At 52.8% G+C, this 22214-nt stretch overlaps 1 protein-coding gene and 1 long non-coding RNA gene across 20 annotated transcripts in view; one reads left to right on the forward strand and one right to left on the reverse strand.

Moving 5' to 3' along the window:
- The window catches only part of LOC127039351 (zinc finger protein OZF-like), a 1232974-nt gene that overhangs the window by 1175025 nt on the left and 35735 nt on the right, over positions 1–22214 (forward strand). For 3 of the 17 annotated variants that reach the window (XM_050932919.1, XM_050932917.1, XM_050932918.1), the window contains exons 1-2: positions 20157–20376; positions 21446–21562. The exons of 11 other annotated variants lie outside the window; for them this stretch is intronic. The gene's annotated coding sequence lies outside the window, so the exon portion shown is untranslated. Of the gene's footprint in view, positions 1–20156; positions 20377–21445; positions 21563–22214 lie in introns of those variants that run through there. 3 more of the 17 variants (XR_007770949.1, XR_007770950.1, XR_007770951.1) reach the window with 3 other exon arrangements.
- LOC127039478 (uncharacterized) lies at positions 13070–19821 on the reverse strand. Of its 3 annotated transcripts, none has more exons than XR_007771009.1 (3): positions 19623–19821; positions 18477–18577; positions 13070–15227 (listed from the first exon to the last, which is right to left on the reverse strand). It is a non-coding gene; the product is annotated as an uncharacterized LOC127039478 (long non-coding RNA). The 3 variants fall into 3 exon arrangements; XR_007771008.1 differs by having other exon boundaries at positions 18505–18577; positions 19623–19818; XR_007771007.1 differs by lacking the exon at positions 13070–15227 and adding an exon at positions 15293–15360 and having other exon boundaries at positions 18505–18577; positions 19623–19818.

Here is a 22214-nt window from a genome sequence, read left to right on the forward strand (position 1 = left end):
GTTCAAACTAGATGGAAGGATAAACAAAAATAGATCTGGGACTAGGGTTTTTGATTTCAAAAGGGCTAACTTTAAAGAATTAAGGAAATTAGTTAGGGAAGTGGATTGGACTGAAGAACTTGTGGATCTAAATCCAGAAGAGGCCTGGAATTACTTTAAGTCTCAGCTGCAGAAACTATCGGAAGCCTGCATCCCAAGAAAGGGGAAAAAGAACATAGGCAGGAGTTGTAGACCAAGCTGGATGAGCAAGCATCTCAGAGAGGTGATTAAGAAAAAGCAGAAAGCCTACAAGGAGTGGAAGAAGGGTGGGATTAGCAAGGAAAGCTATCTTAGTGAGGTCAGAACATGTAGGGATAAAGTGAGAAAGGCTAAAAGCCAAGTAGAGTTGAACCTTGCAAAGGGAATTAAAACCAATAGTAAAAGGCTCTATAGCCATATAAATAAGAAGAAAAGAAAGAAAGAAGAAGTAGGACCGCTACACACTGAGGATGGAAAGGAGGTTAAGGATAACCTAGGCATGGCCCAATATCTAAATAAGTACTTTGCCTCAGTCTTTAATAAGGCTAATGGGGAGCTTAGGGGTAATGGAAGGATGACAAATGGGAATGAGGATATGGAGGTGGATATTACCACATCTGAGGTAGACGCCATACTTGAACAGCTTAATGGGATAAAATCGGAGGGCCCGGACAATCTTCATGGGAGAATATTAAAGGCACTGGCGCATAAAATTGCAAGCCCGTTAGCGAGAATTTTTAATGAATCAGTGAACTCAGGGGTTGTACCGTACGACTGGAGAATTGCTAACGTAGTTCCTATCTTTAAGAAAGGGAGAAAGAGTGATCCGAGTAACTATAGGCCTGTTAGTTTGACATCCGTATTATGTAAGGTCTTGGAAAAAAATTTGAAGGAGAAAGTAGTTAAGGACATTGAGGTCAATGGTAATTGGGACAAAGTACAACATGGTTTTACTAAAGGTAGGTCGTGCCAAACCAACCTGATCACCTTCTTTGAGAAGGTGACAGACTATTTAGACAAAGGAAATGTGGTAGACCTAATTTACCTAGATTTCAGTAAGGCATTTGACACGGTTCCACATGTGGAATTATTAGTCAAATTGGAAAAGATGGGGATCAATATGAGAATTGAAAGGAACTGGCTAAAGGGAAGACTACAATGGGTCGTACTGAAGGGTGAACTGTCAGGCTGGAAGGAGGTTACTAGTGGAGTTCCTCAAGAATCGGTTCTGGGACCAATCTTATTTAACCTTTTTATTACCGACCTTCGCACAAAAAGCGGGAATGTGCTAATAAAGTTCGCAGATGACACGAAGCTGGGGGGTACTGCTAACACGGAGAAGGACCGGGATATCATACCGGAAGATCTGGACGACCTAGTAAACTGGAGTAATAGTAATAGGATGAAATTTAATAGTGAAAAGTGCAAGGTCATGCACTTAGGGATTAATAATAAGAACTTTAGATACAGAATGGGGATGCATCAGTTGGAAGCAACAGAGGAGGAGAAGGACCTTGGAGTATTGGTAGATCACAGGATGACTATGAGCTGTCAATGTGATATGGCCGTTAAAAAAGCTAATGCGGTTTTAGGATGCATTAGGCGAGGTATTTCCAGCAAAGATAAGGAGGTGTTAGTACCGTTATATAAGGCGCTGGTGAGACCCCACCTGGAATACTGTGTGCAGTTCTGGTCTCCCATGTTTAAGGATGAATTCAAACTGGAACAGGTTCAGAGACGGGCTACTAGGATGATCCGAGGAATGGAAAACCTGTCATATGAAAGGAGACTCAAAGAGCTTGGCTTGTTTAGTCTAGCCAAAAGAAGGCTGAGGGGGGATATGCTTGCTCTTTATAAATATATCAGAGGGATTAATATTAGGGAGGGAGAGGAATTATTTAAGCTTAGTACCAATGTAGACACAAGAACGAATGGGTATAAACTGGACACTAGAATGTTTAGACTTGAAATTAGATGAAGGTTTCTAACCATTAGAGGAGTGAAGTTCTGGAACAGCCTTCCAAGGGGAGTAGTGGGGGCAAAAGACATATCTGGCCTTAAGATTAAGCTTGAGAAGTTTATGGAAGGATTGGTATGATGGGAGAGCCTAATTTTGGCAACTGATCTTTGATTATCACCAGATAAGTATGCCCAGTGGTGGGTGATGGGATGTTGGATGGGATCGGATCTGAGTTACTGCAGAGAATTCTTTCCTGAGTGCTGGCTGGTGAGTCTTGCCCACATGCTCAGGGTTTAGCTGATCACCATATTTGGGGTCGGGAAGGAATTTTCCTCCAGGGCAGATTGGCAGAGGCCCTGGAGGTTTTTCGCCTTCCCCTGCAGTGTGAGGCATGGGCCACTTGCTGGTGGATTCTCTGCAGCTTGAGGTCTTCAAACCACAATTTGAAGACTTCAATAACTCAGGCACAGGTTAGAGGTTTGTTATAGAAGTGGATGGGTAGGGTTCTGTGGCCTGCTTTGTGCAGGGGGTTGGTCTAGATGATCACATTGATCCCTTCTGACCCTAGAATCTATGAATTTATATATTTATCTTTCTTTACATAACAATGAGATGCAGTGCTCATCAGTGAATTTCTGTTATTTTCTGTAAAAAACCCTACAGTTTTCAGGTGTCTCAGTAGCCCCTGAGATCACAATTAAAGTTGCCCCTCTCCTCAAAATCTGAAATGGCCTCTGGTGAGCCAGGAGCAGCCACAGAGCTGCAGGGTATCTGGGTCTCTAGCAAGATGCAGCCCCAGTGTGAGAGCACAAAGCCCATCTTGAGCTGCAGGCAGAGCGACGGGCACCACAAGCCACAGCAACAGTGTAGGAGTAAGGGTGGGAACGACAGCCAGTGATTTTAGTTTACTGTTTATTTACTGTGTGGTGTTATAAATAACTAACACGTTATGTCATATAGAATCACTGTATGCTAAATAGGGAATCGAACGATCGGTAGGTAGCATGAATAATCATGTACTCGGTATCTAGATAAATAGGGTTGAAACACAAGCCCTGTAGGCTGAGACCTGCAAGATTTTAGCTTCGCTATTTTAGGCCTTGGAGCTAAGAAATGTTGACAGAAGTAAATGGCCAAGGAATAATCTGATGCCCTAAGATGATGGGAGAAGAGCTACCAAGTGGTAACAGGGTGAACAATTAGCCAGAAGATTAATTTTAAATAAATAAATAAATTCTGTAAGGCACATTTGGAAACAGAGGTGCCTTTAACCACAGGATACAGGTGGTGCGTCAATGCTAATGAGGTATAATCAGAATCACATTATAAAAAGGGGGTGCCCAGAGCGGGAAAATTGAGCTCCCTACGGAACCATCCCTCCACTGATGATCATTCCAGGAGAGACACATCAGCCCCTAATACTATTGTTCAGGATGTGAGCAGAAGTAGAGTTGTAACTTTTGCACAGGTCTTTATAGAATGTCTATATCAGGGGTCGGCAACCTATGGCACGCGTGCCAAAGACGGCAGGTGAGCCAATTTTTAATGGCACGCTGGAGCCTGCCAGGACTCAAGCATGCCACTAAAAATCCTGCCCAGACCGGCGCGCTCTCCTCTGCCTCCAGTTCCCCCGCACAGGCAGGGAGCAGAAGCATAGCCGTGCGCACGGGGTGGGCAAATGGCCCCACTCTCCCGGCACGGCAAGCCGCGGGGTCCGCGCTCCGGGACCGAGCGCAGCAAGTTGCCTGCCCCTCCCCCGCCTTCTCCCCTCCCCTGGAGCCCTGCCGCAGCGCGCAGCGCTCTGGGGGTTGGGGCTGCACGCTCCCGAGGGCAGCGTTTCGGTCCACAGGGGGGCAGATATGCTCACCGCTCAACCGGAGGGGCGGGGCTGTGTGGTCCCGCGGAGCAGCGTATCTAGCTCTGTGTGGAGCCTCATGGTAGGGGGCCTGGAGCTGCGGGGGTTGGATAAGGGGTGGGGGCAGTTAGGGGACAGGGAGCAGGGTGGCTTGTATGGGGGGGGCTAGAGGTGGGGGGGGTTGGATGGGGCATGGGAGTCCCGGGGTTTGTGAGGGGGCAGGGGGTGGATAGGGGTCAGGGCAGTCAAGGGACAGGGAGCAAGGAGGGTCCTGGGGGGGGAAGTTAGGGTGGGGGGTTCTCTGAAGGGGGTGGTCAGGGGACAAGGAGTGGGGGAGTTGTATGAGTTGGGAGTTCTGGGGGTCCTGTCAGGAGGCAGGGGTGTGGAAAGGGGTTGGGGCAGGCAGGGAGTCGGGGGGGCTGGATGGATTGGGAGTTCTGGGGGTCCTGTCAGGGGGCAGGGGTGTGGAAAGGGGTTGGGGCAGGCAGGGAGTTGGGGGGGCTGGATGGATTGGGAGTTCTGGGGGTCCTGTCAGGGGGCAGGGAGTGGTTGGATAGGCATGGGAGTCCCGGGGGTCTAGCTGGGGACAGGGCTGTGGATAAGAGTTGGGGCAGTCAGGGGACAGGTAGGAGGTACAGTCCAGTCTGGGGACAAGGAACAGGGAGGCTTAGATAGGGGGTGGGGTCCCAGGAGGGGGTACTCAGGGGACAAGGAGCAGCGGGGTTGAGAGTTGTTAGGGGGGCAGTCACCCAGCACTCGCCCCTGAGCCCTGACACCCCCCATGCCCTCTGCCTTGAGCCGCGCACCCCCCCCAGGCCCCTGCCCTGAGCCCTGTATTTTCCTCATACATAACCAGCCCTCTGCTTGACTCCTTCATCCCCCCCACACCCGCAACCCTAGCCCTGACTCTGGCACCCCCACCCATACCCAGTGCCCCCTCTGTCCTGACACCTACACCCCCTCACATACCCAACCCCCAGCCCTGACTCCAGCCCTCTGCCCCCAGCCCTCTGGGTCCTGGCCGCCAGCCCCGCACAGCCCACTGCCGGTCTGGGTTTCTGGCTGACGGACCCTTGCCAGCCGGGGTCCCGGCCGCAGGCCCCGCTCAGCCCGCTGCCGGTCTAGGTGAATAGAACCTCAGACCAGCAGCGGGCTGAGTGGGCCGGCAGCGTAAGATCAACATTTTAACTTCATTTTAAATGAAGCTTCTTAAACATTTTGAAAACCCTGTTTATTTTACAATACAACACCAGTTTAGTTATATAATATATAGACTTATAGAGAGAAACCTTCTAAAAAACATTAAAATGTATGACCGGCACGTGAAACCTTAAATGAGAGTGAATAAATGAAGACTCGGCACACTGCTTCTGAAAGGTTGCCGACCCTTGGTCTATATGCTTGGGTATTCCTAGCCTTAACTGTAACTTTAATAAAATTTGTAACACCGACCAGACCTTGTGCTTGTGAATGTCTGTGTGGTCACTACCCTTGCTCTGTGTGTGCTCCTAGAGACTGAACATTTGAAGCAAGTAGCAGAGGCGACTTTCACTCTGTTAAGCTTGACACTGTTGCCCCCAGAGCCGACCCCGCGGCAGTGCAATGCCGCATTACAAACTGCACTTTACTTACAATAAAAGGCTGCACAATACACCACACACCAGGCCACCTTCACTTCTGCGCTGCTGCTGGCGGTGGCATTGCCTTCAGAGCTGGGCGCTCGGCCAGCAGCCGCCGCTGGGAGGCCGCCCTGCCAGTGCTCAATTTGTGCCAGGGCTGAGCTCTGGCGCCTCTTTCAATATAGATTAAGCACTAGAGGGAGGCATCGGGGCCTGGACATGATGGTGGGGAGCCTGTGAGGGCCAGGGGGGATGGGGGCACCAAAATACAAGTTCACCCAGGGCGCCATTTTCTCTAAGGCCAGCCCCGGAGCTGGGTATGGGGGAGGGGCACATCCCCTAAGGCCGTGGTTCTCAGCTAGGGGTCCCTGGACCACTGCAAGGCTGCGAGCAGGTTTCAGGTGGTCCTCCAAGCAGGGCCTGTGTTAGACTCGCTTGGGCCCAGGGTAGAAAGCCCAAACCTCACTGCCTGGGGCCGAAGCCTCGGGCCATCAGCCCTGCCACCAAGGGCTGAAGCCAAAGCTTGAACAATTAGCTTTGCGGGGGGCCTGTCACATGGGGCCCCAGGCAATTGCCCTGGCTGCCACCCCTAACGCCAGCCCTGGCTTTTAAATGCAGAGAACCAGGCACATGCAGGGCAGTGGAGTTTTTATAGCACGTTGGGGGCCTTAGAAAGAAAAAGCCTCACTGGTGGGTGCCCCCTCACATCTCACAGCAGCTGCTGGTTAATCAGGTCGGGCTCCAGCTCTGGGAGTCTGCTCTGTTTTCCTAGCCCCACCTAGCGGGGGGTGTTTCCTATCCCACAAATTAGAGCACTTCCACCCTCTAACCTCATGGGTCTGTTCCTAGAATGGAAGCCGCATATTAAACCAGTCCCAAGAGGTTTGCCACACCCTGGCCTCCCCCCATTCTCTACTCTGGGAATTTTTTGACAAACTCCAACCTCCAATCCAGACTGCCCAAACTTCCCACCTCCTGAGTATTTGCTGTCCCTCCCCTCTAGCAGGAACCCACCAGTCCCCTCCACCGATAATCCCTACCTGAACAGGCTCCACTGCAGCCGTTTCCCTTCCCTGTCCCATGGGAAGATGGGATGAGCTGGAGCAAAACATGGACAACATTCTGCAGCCTGGCAGGGCGAGAAGGGCAGTTGTGGTCTCAGAACAGGCTTTAGTTCATGTCACATCACGATTCCCCCAGGATCTTTCCCTGCACAGACACAGCCTAGATTCTGCCATGCTGGGAACATGCTCCATCTCTTTATTGCAGGGGAGACCTGCCCCTCCTGCCAGGCTAAGCCCACAGGGAGATTTTGCAGCCTCCCCAGTAATAAAGTCTCTGAACAAAATGCTAGAAAGGAGCAGAAGCAAAGGGGCTGGGCGGGCTCCATAGGGACATTGGCTCCTCCCTTTCTCTCTGTTCAGCCATGTCTGGTTTCTGGCAGAGATCGGCCACCCCATCTCCTCCCCAGACGCAGCCATGTCTATGGGCTCCCCCAACCAGCACCTACTAACCCACATTGGGGGACTGACACAGGACAGCAAATTCCCACCTACCCAAGGACAAATTGCTGCAGATAAAACGGGCTGGGTTCACATCCCAAAGCTGAGCAGAACTGAAATGGCAATTGGACAATTACAGAGAAAATAGGGTAAAATAAGAGACTGGAGAGTGAATAATTGTAGGGAAAACGAGGGAATCTCCTTGGATTTTCTAGCCACATGTGGGGAGGGGAGAGAAGGGGAAGAACTAGAGAGAATTGTTATCAGGTTTTGAGACGGAAAGAAATGACACAAACAGGAAAAGGATGCAAGTAGCTCACCCCTGTGACCATAGGCGTGCGCAGCACATTTCATTAGCGTGTGCACCCAGGGAGCCCCACCCCATCCACTGCCTCCCACTTCCTGCCCCCTGGCTGCCCCCCTCGGAACTGCCCCTGCTTCTTCTCCCCTGACTGCCCCATCTTGGGACCCTGCCCCTAACTGCCCTCCAGGATCCATCCCCCTATCTAAGCCTCCCGGCTCCTTGTCCCCTGACTTCCCCCTCATGAAAGCCCCCCACTGTAACTGCCTTCCTAGGACCCTACCCCCTACCTGTCCCCCTGACCCTTATCCACACCCCCACCCCCAGACAGAGCACCGGGACTCCCACTCCTACCCAACCGCTCCCTGCCCCCTGACAGGACCCGCAGGACTCCCGACCCATCCAACTCCCTCTGGTCCCTGCCTGCCTCAACCCCGCTCCACTCCCCGACAGGCACCCCCAGAGCCCTCAACCCATCCAACCCCCCTGCTCCTTGTCCCATGACCACCCTCTCCAGAGACCCCCTCTACCCGCTAATCACCCCCCCCAACTATCCAAACACCTCCCTCCCAACCTCCTGGCAGCTCTGTCTAGTGGCTGCTCCCACCCACCCACTCAAAGTGGCAGAGGAGGTTCCCTCTCCTTCGGTGGGAAGGTTGCCTAGTGGTTAAGGCACAGGACTCAGGCTCAGGTGTTCTGGGTTTCAGTCTCTGCTCTGCCACAGACTCCCTGCTTAGCCTTGGGAAATTCACTGCACCTTTTCGTGCCCTAGAGCCCACCTGCCAAATGGGGCCAATGCTGATCCTGCCTCCTGGGCTAAATCCATTCATGGCTGGGTGTTGGGGGGGAAATGGAGATCCCAACGTGGGGAGATTGGGGCTGAATTTCTGCACAGCCAGAGAGTGAGAGCCAGCTCCACAGGGGGGTCAGGAGCGAGAGGGGCTCAGGGCAGCTGCACACAGCGTGGGGTCAGGGATTCAGCCCTGCAACTTCTGCCACTAAGGTGGCTGGGGCTGCAGAGCTGGGGACTTCAGCCCCACATCTTCTGCCAGGGTCCAGGGCTTCTCCTCCATGCCCCAGGGTGGCTTCTCTCTCTCTCCATCCCCCCCAGTGCAGCTCCTGCTGGGGTCTGGGCTTCTGCCCCCCACCTCCCAACCCTGCATGGCTTCTCCTCCCCTGCCCCAGCTTGGCGCTTCTCCCCCTCCCTCCCTCCCTCTCATTGCAGCTCCCGCAGGGGCCCGGGGCTTCTCTCCCCCCGCCCCCCCCCCGCATCGTGGCTCCAGCCCAGTCCAGGGCTTCTCCTCCCCCACTTCAGCTCGGCTCCTCTCCCCTCCCCCCCACTGGTATCTGGAGCTTCTCCTCCCCCCCAACCTACCACTGCCCCCAGCCCCAGCCTAGCTGGGCTCCCTGGGGCACTCGATGCTGCTGTGGCCGGAGCCGAGCCTGGTGGGCAGGGAGCAGCGATTCACGCGGAGGCCGTGGCAGAGCCATCAGCGCGAGAGGTGCGGGGCAGCCCCAGGGAAGCGGGGCGGGCTGTGCTGCTGCTGGCCCACACCCCCGCCCACCCCGACCCCTGAGGCTGTTCACGGGGGGGGGGACTCACTCAGCCCCCGGATGAGCAGGGAGGGGGGAGCAGCTGAGCGGAGCCTGCCCAGCAAACAGCTGATCGCAGCTGCACGCAGGCTGCCCCCAGGGAAAAGCTCAGCGGAGGAGGCACCACCAGTCGGAGCTCAGGGGATTGGGGTGCCGGGGCTCACCCCATGTGCACACCTGTGCCCAGGACACACACACACACACACACACACTCTCCCCCTGGACTTTCCTGGCTGCACAGAGACTATCCGAACCCCCGCCTGGCCCCCCGCCCTTAGCTCCAGCTTCTCCCCTCCCCTCTCGCCCCCGCCAGCCACACCAAGGGGAACCCCCGGGGCCCAGTCTCTGTCCCTACTTGGATCCCAGAGAGGCCAGGGGCAGATCCTGGCTGCAGCTGAGAACAGCGGCTCCGCTCCGGCTCGGGCAGCTCCAGCACTGCTGGCAGCATGTGGAGAACCAGGGAGCGGCTGCTGAGCCCGGGCTCCACATCACAATTCCCCAGAGCCCCGCCCCCAGGAGCTGCCCCACCCCTGAGCTGAGCCAGAGCACCGCCCCCAGGAGCTGCCCTGCCCCCACTTTGTGCCAAAGCCCCACCCCCATGAGCTGCCCCTCCCCTGGGCTGTGCCAGAGCCCCGCCCCCCGGAGCTGCCCTGCATCCGGGCTCTAGGCTTTGTTCTCCTGCCTCCTTCTTCCCAGCACCCCCTACTCCCAGCTGGTCCCTTCCTGTGTTTGCACACACCCCCCGGGGTGGGCTGCAGCGCTCGCTGGGGTTGTCTACAGTGGCTGAAGTTGCCTCCATCTCTGCTCACCTCGGGGGGAGGGGAGGGAGGAAGAGAGGAGATGGTCCCAGGGTGTGCAAGCAAAATTAGGGGGCAGGGAAAGGAGGACTGTTTGGAAAGGTGAGTTTTTTGTGGGGGTGGGGGGTGAGCCAGAGGGAGTCAGAAGAAGTTGGGTAGCAGACACAAAGGGAAATTGAGGGGAACCCCCTGGGCGTCCCAGTGTTGGCCTGGGATTGTACAGCACCTAGCGCAATATGGGGTCCCTATCTCAGTCATGGTCTGTGCAGCACCTGGGATCCCTGATGTCTCTTTCCTGATCACAGGTGCTGGGAATGGACAGAGGGAAAACCTCGGCACCTGAAGGGTTAATGCAGCCCTGTGTGCAGTCCCTGCTGGGTGGCGCTGCTGCTCTCATGGGGGTTGGCTTAGTAGACCAACAGCACAATCCCAGTCCCAGGTGGTCTAGTGATCTGGATTCCTGGTTTTCACCCAGGTGGCCTGGGGTTCAATTCCCAGTGTGGGAATAGTGCAGAACTTTTGCTCAGAAGGGAGGAAGAGCAAGGGGGAAGGCTCCTAGAAGCAGGGCATTTTGACAGTATGGGGAGGGGATCCCAGAAGTGGGGGTGGGAGGCAGAGGTCTGAGGGGAGATCAGGACTGGATAACCTGGGGCTGAGCAGTCTCCATAGGGGATACTTGCTCCTCTTGTGCCCTTTCCACATCCTCTTGTGAGTGGAGAATAACCACCCTGTCCCCATCCCCAGAGGCAGCCGTGTCTCAGGACTCTCCCCAGTTCCACCCACTAACTCTCTTCCCATTTGGGGTATAGCTCAGGGCAACAAATTACCACCAAGATGAACCCAGCTGGCTGCTGCCTGTTCTAGTGCCACAGGGGCCTCTGGTGGGTGCAAGGCAGAACTGTAGCACTTCTCAGGCAGAAAGTATCTTCTTCAAGACAAAAAAAGAAATTCTGTGCTGGACGTGAATTCTGTGCATACGCAGTGGTGCAGAATTCCCACATGAGTAACTCACACCTGGCACAAACATAACCTGCTCACTCCCATCTCTTCTCCCTATGTGTCGAGTCCCAGAGCTGCTGCTGTCATTAATGCACACAGGCTTTCACTCCCGTTAGTGGGTCCATCACTGCAGGGGAAGGTTGGGGTAGTGTATGAGATCAGGGTGAGAATTGGAGGGGGGTCCATGCTCAAGAATGGGGGATGGAATTCACCTTCCCACCCCTCTGCAGAGCTCAGCAACTAGGGATTTATCCAGTGAAGTGAATTTCACTCTGGGTGACTTTGATTCATAGATTCTAGGGTCAGAAGGGACCAATGTGATCATCTAGTCCGACCCCCTGCACAAAGCAGGCCACAGAACCCTACCCATCCACTTCTATAACAAACCCCTAACCTATGCCTGAGTTATTGAAGTCTTCAAATTGTGGTTTGAAGACCTCAAGCTGCAGAGAATCCACCAGCAAGTGACCCATGCACCACGCTGCAGGGGAAGGTGAAAAACCTCCAGGGCCTCTGCCAATCTGTCCTGGAGGAAAATTCCTTCCTGACCCAAATATGGCGATCAGCTAAACCCTGAGCATGTGGGCAAGACTCACCAGCCAGCACTCAGGAAAGAATTCTCTGCAGTAACTCAGATCCGATCCCATCCAACATTCCATCACCGAACAATGGGCATACTTATCTGGCGATAATCAAAGATCAATTGCCAAAATTAGGCTCTCCCATCATACCATCCCTTCCATAAACTTCTCAAGCTTAATTTTAAGGACAGATATGTCTTTTGCCCCCACTGCTCCCCTTGGAAGGCTGTTCCAGAACTTCACTCCTCTAATGGTTAGAAACCTTCGTCTAATTACAAGTCTAAACTTTCTAGTGTCCAGTTTATACCCATTTGTTCTTGTGTCTACATTGGTACTAAGCTTAAATAATTCCTCTCCCTCCCTAATATTAATCCCTCTGATATATTTATAAAGAGCAAGCATATCCCCCCTCAGCCTTCTTTTGGCTAGACTAAACTCTTTGAGTCTCCTTTCATATGACAGGTTTTCCATTCCTCAGACCATCCTAGTAGCCCGTCTCTGAACCTGTTCCAGTTTGAATTCATCCTTCTTAAACATGGGAGACCAGAACTGCACACAGTATTCCAGGTGGGGTCTCACCAGCGCCTTATGTAACAGTACTAACACCTCCTTATCTTTGCTGGAAGTACCTCGCCTGATGCATCCTAAAACAGCATTAGCTTTTTTAACGGCCATATCACATTGACAGCTCATAGTCATCCTGTGATCTACCAATACCCCAAGGTCCTTCTCCTCCTCAGTTGCTTCCAACTGATGCGTCCCCATTCTATATCAAAAGTTCTTATTATTAATCCCTAAGTGCATGACCTTGCACTTTTCACTATTAAATTTCATCCTATTACTCTTACTCCAGTTTACAAGGTCGTCCAGATCTTCCGGTATGATATCCCGGTCCTTCTCCGTGTTGGCAATACCTCCCAGCTTTGTGTCATCTGCGAACTTTATTAGCACATTCCCGCTTTTTCTGCGAAGGTCGGTAATAAAAAGGTTAAATAAGATTGGTCCCAGAACCGATCCTTGAGGAACTCCACTAGTAACCTCCTTCCAGCCTGACAGTTCACCCTTCAGTACGACCCGTTGAAGTCTCCCCTTTAACCAGTTCCTTATCCACCTTTCAATTCTCATATTGATCCCCATCTTTTCCAATTTGACTAATAATTCCGCATGTGGAACCGTGTCAAATGCCTTACTGAAATCTAGGTAAATTAGGTCTACCGCATTTCCTTTGTCTAAATAGTCTGTCACCTTCTCAAAGAAGGAGATCAGGTTGGTTTGGCACGATCTACCTTTAGTAAAACCATGTTGTACTTTATCCCAATTACCATTGACCTCAATGTCCTTAACTACTTTCTCCTTCAAATTTTTTTCCAAGACCTTACATAATACAGATGTCAAACTAACAGGCCTATAGTTACTCGGATCACTCTTTCTCCCTTTCTTAAAGATAGGAACTACATTAGCAATTCTCCAGACGTACGGTACAACCCCTGAGTGTACTGATTCATTAAAAATTCTCACTAACGGCCTTGCAATTTCATGCGCCAGTTCCTTTAATATTCTCGGATGAAGATTGTCTGGGCCCTCTGATTTTGTCCCATTTAAGTCAGCCACTGAAAGGTCCTTGGGCCTTAGGTTCCACACTGGCCACAGGAGTTTACTAGTTCTCCCTCCCCAGACTCCCGGGGGCAGCCAGGGATAATTAGTGGGTTATGGGAATTAGAAGATGAAAATTCACTAAGAACAATGATATTTGTGTGTTATTATTAAATCCCCAGAGACCCACCAATCCCCGTCCTCCTTCCGATAAGCTACAAATATCTAAGGGGCTCAGCTACTGATCCTGCAGTCAGTTCCTGCCCTTCCCCACTTTCTAAAGCAGCACTTTTAACAACAGGGCAGGGAAACATGTAAATACTTTGAAGCAAATTCCAGAAGCTGCTGAGCATGGAGAAGTTCAAATGAAACCAAGGTTCCGTCTCTCCAAGGACCTGGCCCCTAGTGCAAAACAACAGACACTCCCCAGAAATCTGAAATGGACACTTCATAACTGATAAAATGTTATTAATCTGTTCCCTTCTGGGAATTATCAATAAGGGAAACAACCCAGTGACGGTGATATCCTGAGGAAAAGATCTCATGTGTCTTTAGATTATTCCAATTTGTAATCCGGAACTTTATACACTAAAATGCCTAATTCGTAGCCCTACAGCTATTGCCTGGTCTCACTACAGGGCAGAATTAAGGTTGGTGCCTTAGTTGTCAATTTCCATCCCCTAACATATTGTAATTGCTGCTAAGTGGGTTTGCCAAAATTCATTTTGTCTATTTCTTTCTTTTAATTTCAACAGATAGCGATATTTATTTTTAAGCCCTTTTTCAATGTTTACAATTTCAATGTTCAGAGCTGTGGGAAGTTATGGGGGTCATCAGACAACAATAATTTAATTACAGTAACTGCTGAGATTCCAAAAACCAAATCAGATAACTGTTCAAAGAGAAATTGTCAAGATCACACCCAAAATATATAGTGTAAATATCCTTAAATAAAACTCCACTTTCTCCAGAAGCATTTCTGTATATTACCTATATAAATATTTTTTCATCTGTGTCTGTGTACAGTGAAATCAACATTTACTGCAATTTATTCATAAAAATCCAATCCTTTCAAGCATAATTTTAAGTAATGAAGTACTTGAATTCTTTCACTTCCTAGACTGGAATGTTTCATTTCAGGATAATTACTCCCTCTCTGTGATGTATTTCACTCTCAGTACCGTAAGCCCCTCTTCATATAGCTCCTGTTTGGGAACTCTGCTGAGGCGAGTGGCATTATGATCAGAAGGTGACACTCTGACACATGAGCAGAGACACATGGGGAAGAGTGGAGGATGAGGTAACATGGAGGCTACCAGAGTTGAACGTGGCCCTAAGACCAAACCCCCTGAGCCTCTCCTCTCTCCCACCTCCCAGAGTGAGTAATTCTGAGAAATCATTCCCTGAAATCTTAATAGCACCAGAATGAGAGACAGTGATTAACACAAGTACCTTAGGGGTTGCAGCGCCAGCCCCCTGCCTTGATGAGGGGGATTAACATTGCTGTAGAAATGGGTTAGGCTGGGAGAGGGCACAGCTGAAGTGGGACTGAGAGCTCAGTTGACCAAGAGGCCAGAACTCATAGGAGGGTTGGGAGAAGAAGTCAACAGGACTGGGTAGAGGCATTACAGTGCATTTTCTTCATTAACAATTCTGCCATGTATTTAATTTAGAAACATCTGAACACCCTGGAGCTAAGCTGGGTTGATGCGTTTTCACTTACATTGGTACAGTTTTAATTAGGTGCTTAATCAGATGCTCATGCAACACAAAGCAGTCAATAATGGGTGTGCTTTCATTCATTAACTTGACTGTGTGCTGTGCATAGCTTTAAAAAAAAAATTGGTGCGAGCGTCAAAATTTTAGGCATTAAGAAATGGAAATTAAGTGTCAGTTCATTTCTCATGCATTTAACCCTTTTGCCCTAAAACGCACATTTGACTCTTTGAGGTTGTTTTATCTGCCCCACCAGAAAATGCTATAGGGAACCCGGTCATTACAGCCGACCTTCACTAGGCACAGTTCTACCAGCTATGGGCCAACATTCAAATGGTTCTGTTTGTTTTATCTTTCATTCAGCTTTGCAAATCTTAGATCCCATTTAAAAGCTGGAACTGAAATAACCAAAGCAAGTAAAGAAGGGAAGGGCATCGGGAATAGGTAGGGGGAAAACAATAAATGGAAAGAACTGACTATGCACAAAGGAATATCTCAAACTATGAGAGCCTCAGACCCTCGTCCAAGGGAATCCATCCCAGCCAGGCATATCAGCCCCTTAAAAATCGCCCAGCCCGTCTGGCAGTGAATGCTGCGTGTTCCAGGCAGAGCTACGGTGTGTGCGTCTGCTCTGCTGACATGCTGCTTTGGTACGGAATGCACCACGGCCACAGGGAGCAGAGACATGGACTCCTACAAAACACATTCCCAGATACACCTCCAATGCCGCATCCCCTCCCCACCTTCCCACTGTCTGCCATCCCCTCCCCTACCTCCACATGGCCATTCTCAGCCTATTGCTAACACTTCCTCCCAGTCTTCAGCACTATAAATAAATAAAACATGGTGTTACAAAAGGTAGATCGTGCCACAGAAACCTGATCTGGATGTCAGTGAGGTCTTTGATACAGTTCCACATGGGAAACTATTCGTTAAATTGGAGAAGATGGGGATTAATATGAGAACTGAAAGGTCAATAAAGAATTAGTTCAAGGGGAGTCTACAAGGGGGTCATATTGAACGGTGAGTTGTCAGGCTGGAGGAAGTTACTAGTGGAGTTCCTCAGATCAGTCTTGGGACCAATCTTACTCAACACTTTTATTAGTGCTCTTGGCACAAGAAGTGGGAGTGGGACACAAAGCCGGGAGGGATTGTCAATATGGAGGAGGACAGGAAAATCATACAAGAAAATCTGCATGTCCTTGAAAGCTGGAGTAATAGAAATGGGATGAAAATGAACAGTGCACAAATTCTAGTTGTTAGTCTCCAAGTGCATAATTTTGCAATAAACTGGGGATTTATCAATTGGAAGTGACAGAGGAGGAGAAAGACCTGGGTGTATTGGTTGATCACAGGATCATTATGAGCTGCCAAAGTGATGCAGCCGTGAAATAGGTTAACGCAGTCCTAGGATACATCAGGTGAGGTATTTCCAGCAGACACATGAAAGGGTTAGTACTGTTATAAAAGGCACCGATAAGACCTCATCTGAAATACACCTCTACCTTCTGCCCTTAAGGTCTGTGAGTCTATAAACTGTGCTTTGTGTTGCATAGACACAGAGGGAGATTAGAGCCCCATCGTGCAGCACGTGGCAGAGACCCTGACTGAGATCAGCACCCCCATTCTGCTGGGCACTGCACAGACAGAGAGGGACAGTCCTTGCCCCAAAGAGATCACAATCCAAGTAGACAATGGTTAGGAGGAAAACAGAGAGTGGCTGTGACTTCCCCAAGGTCACCAAGCAGGTCAGGGACAGAGCCAGGAACATACCCCGTTAACGCCAGAGCCACATCACCCGCAGCTTGGAAAGGTCCCCACACCCCATTGTATTAGGCTGCAGGAAGAGGTGGTTTGTCCGTGGATGCACAGGCTGTCTTGGCAGGGCAGCTCAGCTGCGGTTCCTGCACACAGCTGGGTGTGTGTGTCACGGGTCAGGAGAAGTCAGTGTGCAGTCCTGTGGGGCTGTACTCCTGGCTCATACCTCCAGCACTCACTGCTGCCCCTCCTTTACCAGCTGCACTGGTCAGCCAGCCCCAGGCCTCTGTGAGGTCACTGCCCCTCTCACTCCACCACTTCAAGCCTTCAAACAGGGACTTGGTGCACCAGTGACAGAGTGCACTAGTGTAAATTCTGTCTGTACTAAGGGTCTGCACCAGTGCCTAAAACACCAGGGTGGCAGAGACCTTCAGTGCCCAAAACAGCAGTACGGTGGAACTACAACTGGGATCTAGTTCTAGCTCTGTCACAGACCTTGCACACATTAATGTTTCTCCTCCCAACTTTAGTCTCTTTACCCAGCTGCCCACTCACTGGGGTCTCCTCTCTCTCCACAGCTGGGGTCTCCTCTCTCTCCACAGCTGCTCACCACTAAAATCTGTGTGTGTGTCACCAGAGCTGAGCTAGTTCAGAACAGGTAGGACAGGTAGGACAAACCTCTGTCAGAGATAATCAACATATACTTGGTCCTCAGCAGAGAGAGCTGGACTTGATGACATCTCGAGGGCTTATCTAGCCCTACATTTCAAGGATGCTATGCGATATATACGTATAAAACAACATACAGAGAAAAACCCCACAACAACATGATGTCAGGCCATTCAAAAAACAACAAAACTAAAAACTACATTGCACAGCATAAAAGGACACAATACTAAGGAGAAGAAAGCAACACAATGCAAACTAATACATCTTAGGACAAAAGTACACAATGCAAAATAGCTCAACTCAAACCAACATAACACAGGCACCAAACAAGATAAGGCAAAACAACGCATCATAAAACTATGCAACACAACATGGTGCATCATAGTTCCAAAAGGCACCATGCAAAACAGCTCAGTGTAGAACAGGACACAGCACAAAAGAGAATTATTTCAATGCAGGCCTGGAAGGGATCTTGAGAGGTCGTCTACTCCAGCCTCCTGTGCTGAGGCAGAACCAAGTATCCCTAGACATTCCCAGACTGGTGTATCTCTAACCTGGTCTTAAAAACCTCCAGTGAAGGAAATTCCACAGTCTCCCTTGGAAGCCAATGCAAGGCAAACACAGGCCAAACCAACACTGTGTACACACACGCTAGGCTTGTGGATAAGGGGAGAGGTAAGAATTTAAACAATCTGGGTTCAGTTCCCAGTTTTGCCCCAAATTCTCCATGCAAACTTGAGCAAATTACTTCAGCTCTCTGAGCTTCAGTTTCCCAATCTGTAAAATGGAGAGTCGCCTCCCACCATTGGTCTATTTAGCCTTTGAGTTTTTTGTGGCAAGGCCTCTCTGCCCCTGTGGCCATGTCAACACTGCAGTCAGACACTGGTGGCTGGCCCGTGCCCGCTGACTTGGGCTCACACTGCTCAGGCTGTGGGGCTGTTGAATTGTGGTGTCCATGTTCCGGCTGGGGCTGCAGCCCAGGGTCTGGCATCCTCCCACCTCACAGGGTCCTACAGCCTGGCTCTAGCCCGAGCCAGGACATCGACACTGCAATTAACAGCCCCTTCGCCTGAGCCTGAGTCAGCTGGCATGGGCCAGTGGGGGGGGGGGGTTTTAAGAGCAGGGTAGAGATACCCTTGGTGTCTTTTCTGCACCTGTCACAATGGGCACCCTGATCTTGGTCAGTGTCTGTGCAGAGCCCTGCACAACTGGAAGACTGATCTCAGTTGGGAACTCAGCAACTCCCAGCATTACAGGATCCTTGATTTTGTTTAGGGCCCCTGCAGCAACTGGCAAAATGTGGGGGCAGGATCTCTGTCAGGGTCTGTGCAGTGCACAGTACAGTGGTGGGGTGTGATCTTTGTTAGGGTCAGTGCAACGCCAGGCCCAATGGTGACACAGATCTCAGATGAGGTCTCTGAAGTGCTCAGAACAATGGAGGCAGCGGTTTGGGTCACAGTTGTGCGCTGCCTGGCACAAGGGGGATCGTGATCTCGGTGCAGGTCTCAGTTTTACCTGGCACAACAGTGGGGTCTGATCTCACCTGGGGTCTCTTCAGTGCCTGGCAGAACAGGGCCACGCTCAGTACGATAGGAGCCCTGATCTCAGTCACACACCTGGAGAGAAAAGTGGGAAGATTTTCGAGAATTTGATATCAGTATTTCACAACTGAGGAGAAAATGGGGCACAAACTAAATATTTGCCAATATAAGGGACAAGCACCAACATGTGGGGAGATTTTATGTCACCATTCAACAGTTCAAAAGAAAAGAGGGGAAATTGGAGGGGATTATACAGGGATATTGAACTAACAACAGAATGGGACGGATTCTTCTTGCCTCACACTCGCAGGGCCAGGAGGGAGCCCTGGGTGATGTCTTTTCACAGGGGAAAGGAGCGGGGCTGGAGTCAGAAGGTCTCTGGCTGTGGGGAGGGGCTGGCAGTGGGGTCTGGGAATGTGACCAGCAGGTGCTGGGGAGGGGGGAGTAGCTGGACAAGGAAACCTGGGGCTGGGCCCATCCCCATGGGGGACACTTGCTCCTCCCTCCCCTTCCTGGGCCTTCCCACGCCCTGTTGCCAGCAGAGTGGCCCCCCAGCCCAGCGGTGTCCCTGTCTCAGGGCCCCCCAGCCTCTGCCCAGCTCAGAAATCACTCGGGGGAACCATTTCCCACCCACACAAGGACAAATCCCTGCAGGTGAAAATGGGAGAAACACCCCAAACCTGAGATCTGAACTGGCCATTGGCGAAGGGCAGAGAAAATGGGGCACAATGGGGGGAGGGGAACAGGGAACTTCTCAGGGGTTTGGGGAGGGGGGGTCACCCTGGGTGCTGCTCGTTGCTCTCTAGGGAGAAAGGGGGCAGGACGGGAGAGGAGGGGGGTCCCCACGGGGGGGGCAGCGGTAAATCCGAGGGGATCTCAGCCCCCCCCTTTCTCTCCCCGCTCCTCGGGGGTCACCTGCTCTCCCCCCCCCCGGCCATGTCCGGGCTGCACAGACATTTCCCCCCCGCCCCTTTCCCAGCCCCCCAGCCCGGTCTCACCCCCCAGCCCCACGCAGGGACCCCAGTGGGGCCGGGCCCCGGGCCCCTCCCCCCCCGCGGGGGGTTACTGAAGGGCTCTCCCGCCGCGATCTGCGCATGCCCAGAGCCCCCACGGCACAAACCCTTCTCCGGCCCCGGGAGAGGCTCCAACGGCCCCGCGCGAGCCAGGCAGAGCCGGAGCCGCCCGCGCGCGTTTGCAGCTCGGCTTCTTCTCTCCCACCCAGCGTCACTTCCGGTCCAGGGAGAGTCAGGAACTACATCTCCCAGCCTGCCCCGGGGGCGCTTCCGCTCTCTCCAGCTCAGGGAAGGGAGATCCACGGGACCAGCCTGACCTTCCCCCCACCACTCATCATTTCCCCCGGCCCCGCCCCCTCTCAGACCCTCCCCCCAGCCTTTTTCCGGGGAGCAGCAGAGCTGGGGGGGGCTTGTGACGTAATAACCCCACCTAATAACCGCCCCTCCACACCCCAACCCCGACCACCCACAGAACGAGCGTGTTCGCCCCACGCGTGTCCCCGGCCCCACCGCGCTGCCCCAAGGCCTGCAGGGCTGGAGCAGCCCCCGCGCTGCGCTCCCGGCGCCGGCCATGGCCTCGCTGCCGGTGTGACGACTGAAAGGCTGGGGGAGGAGGCGCGGCCAGGGGAAATGATGAGTGGTGGGGGGAGAGTCAGGCTGGCCCCGGGGACCTCCCTTCCCTGGGCTGGAGAGAGCGGAAGTGGCCCCGGGGCAGGCTGGGAGATGTAGTTCCTGACTCTCCCTGGACCGGAAGTGACGTTAAGTGGGAGAGAAGAAGCCGAGCTCCACACGCGCGTGGGCCGCTGCGGCTCTGCCTGGCTCGCGCGGGGCCGTTGGAGCCTCTCCCGGGGCCGGAGAAGGGTTTGTGCTGTGGGGGATCTGAGCATGCGCAGATCGCGGCGGGAGAGCCCTTCATTAACACCCCCGCGCCCGGCCCGGCTCTGCCCTGGGGCCCCGCGGGGGGAGGGTCCTGGCCTCACTGGGGTCCCTGCGTGGGGCCGGGCGGGGGCTGGGAAAGGGGCGGGGGGGAAATGTCTGTGCAGCCCGGACATGGCCGGGGGGGGGGGGGAGAGCAGGTGACCCCCGAGGAGCGGGGAGAGAAAGGGGGGGGCTGAGATCCCCTCGGATTTATCGCTGCCCCCCCCCGTGGGGACCCCCCTCCTCTCCCGTCCTGCCCCCTTTCTCCCTAGAGAGCAACGAGCAGCACCCAGGGTGACCCCCCCTCCCCCAAACCCTGAGAAGTTCCCTGTTCCCCTCCCCCCATTGTGCCCCATTTTCTCTGCCCTTCGCCAATGGCCAGTTCAGATCTCAGGTTTGGGGTGTTTCCCCCCATTTTCACCTGCAGGGATTTGTCCTTGTGCGGGTGGGAAATGGTTCCCCCGAGTGATTTCTGAACTGGGCAGAGGCTGGGGGGGCCCTGAGACAGGGACACCTCTGGGCTGGGCTGGGGGGCCCCTCTCTGCTGGCAACAGAACGTGGGAAGGGCCAGGAAGGGGAGGGAGGAGCAAGTGTCCCCCAAGGAGACGACCCGGCCCCAGGTTTCCTAGTCCAGCTACTCCACCCTCCCCAGCACCTGCTGGTCACATTCCCAGACCCCATTGCCAGCCCCTCCCCACAGCCAGTGATGCTCTGGCTCTGCCCCGCTCCTTTCCCCTGTGAAAGCCACATCATCCAGGGCTCCCTGCCAGCCACGTGAATATGAGGCAAGAAGAATCCATCCCATCCCATTCTGTTGTTGATTCAATATCCCTGTATAATCCCCTCAAATTTCCCCTCTTTTCTCTTAAATGGTTGAATGGTGACATGAAATCTCCCCGCCTGTTGATGCTTGTCCCTTATATCGGCAAATATTTAGTTTGTGCCCCATTATCTCCTCAGTTCTGAAATACTGATATCAAATTCTCGAACATCTTCCCGCTTTTCTCTCCAGGTGTGTGACTGAGATCAGAGCTCTTATCGTACTGACCATGACCTTGTTCTGCCAGGCGCTGCAGAGACCTCAAATGAGATCTGGGCCCTGTTCTCCCAGGCGCTGAAGAGACCCCAGGTGAGATCAGACCTCACTGTTGTGCCAGGTAAAATTGAAACCTGGACTGAGATCATGGCCCCCCTTGTGCCAGGCAGCGTACGACTGCGACCCAAACTGCTGCATCCATTGTGCTGGGCACTTCAGCGACCTCGACTGAGATCTGTGTCCCCGTTGGGTCTGGCATTGCCCTGATCCCAACCCAGATCACGCCTCACCACTGTACTAGGCACTGCACTGACCCTGACAGAGATCCTGCCCCCACATTTTGCCAGATGCTCCAGGGACCCCAAACAAAATTCAGGATCCTGTAATGCTGGGGTTTGCAGAGCCCCAACTGAGGTCCAGCCCCCTGTTGTGCAGGGCTCTGCACAGACACTGACCAAGATCAGGGTGCCCATTGTGACAGGTGCTGAACAGACACCAAGGGTATCTCTACCCTGCCTTTAAAACCCCCCAGCTGGCCCATGCCAGCTGACTCAGGCTCATGGCTCGCAGGCGAAGCGGCTGTTTAATTGCAGTGCAGGTGTCTGGGCTCAGGCTGGAGCCAGGCTGTAGGACCCTGCGAGGTGAGAGGGTGCCAGACCTTGGGCTGCAGGCCCAGCCGGAACATGGACACCACAATTAAACAGCCCTGCAGCCTGAGCCATGTGAGCCCAAGTCAGCGGGCACA

The sequence above is a fragment of the Gopherus flavomarginatus genome, chromosome 23 (assembly GCF_025201925.1).
Source record: "Gopherus flavomarginatus isolate rGopFla2 chromosome 23, rGopFla2.mat.asm, whole genome shotgun sequence".
Lineage (NCBI taxonomy): Eukaryota > Metazoa > Chordata > Testudines > Testudinidae > Gopherus > Gopherus flavomarginatus.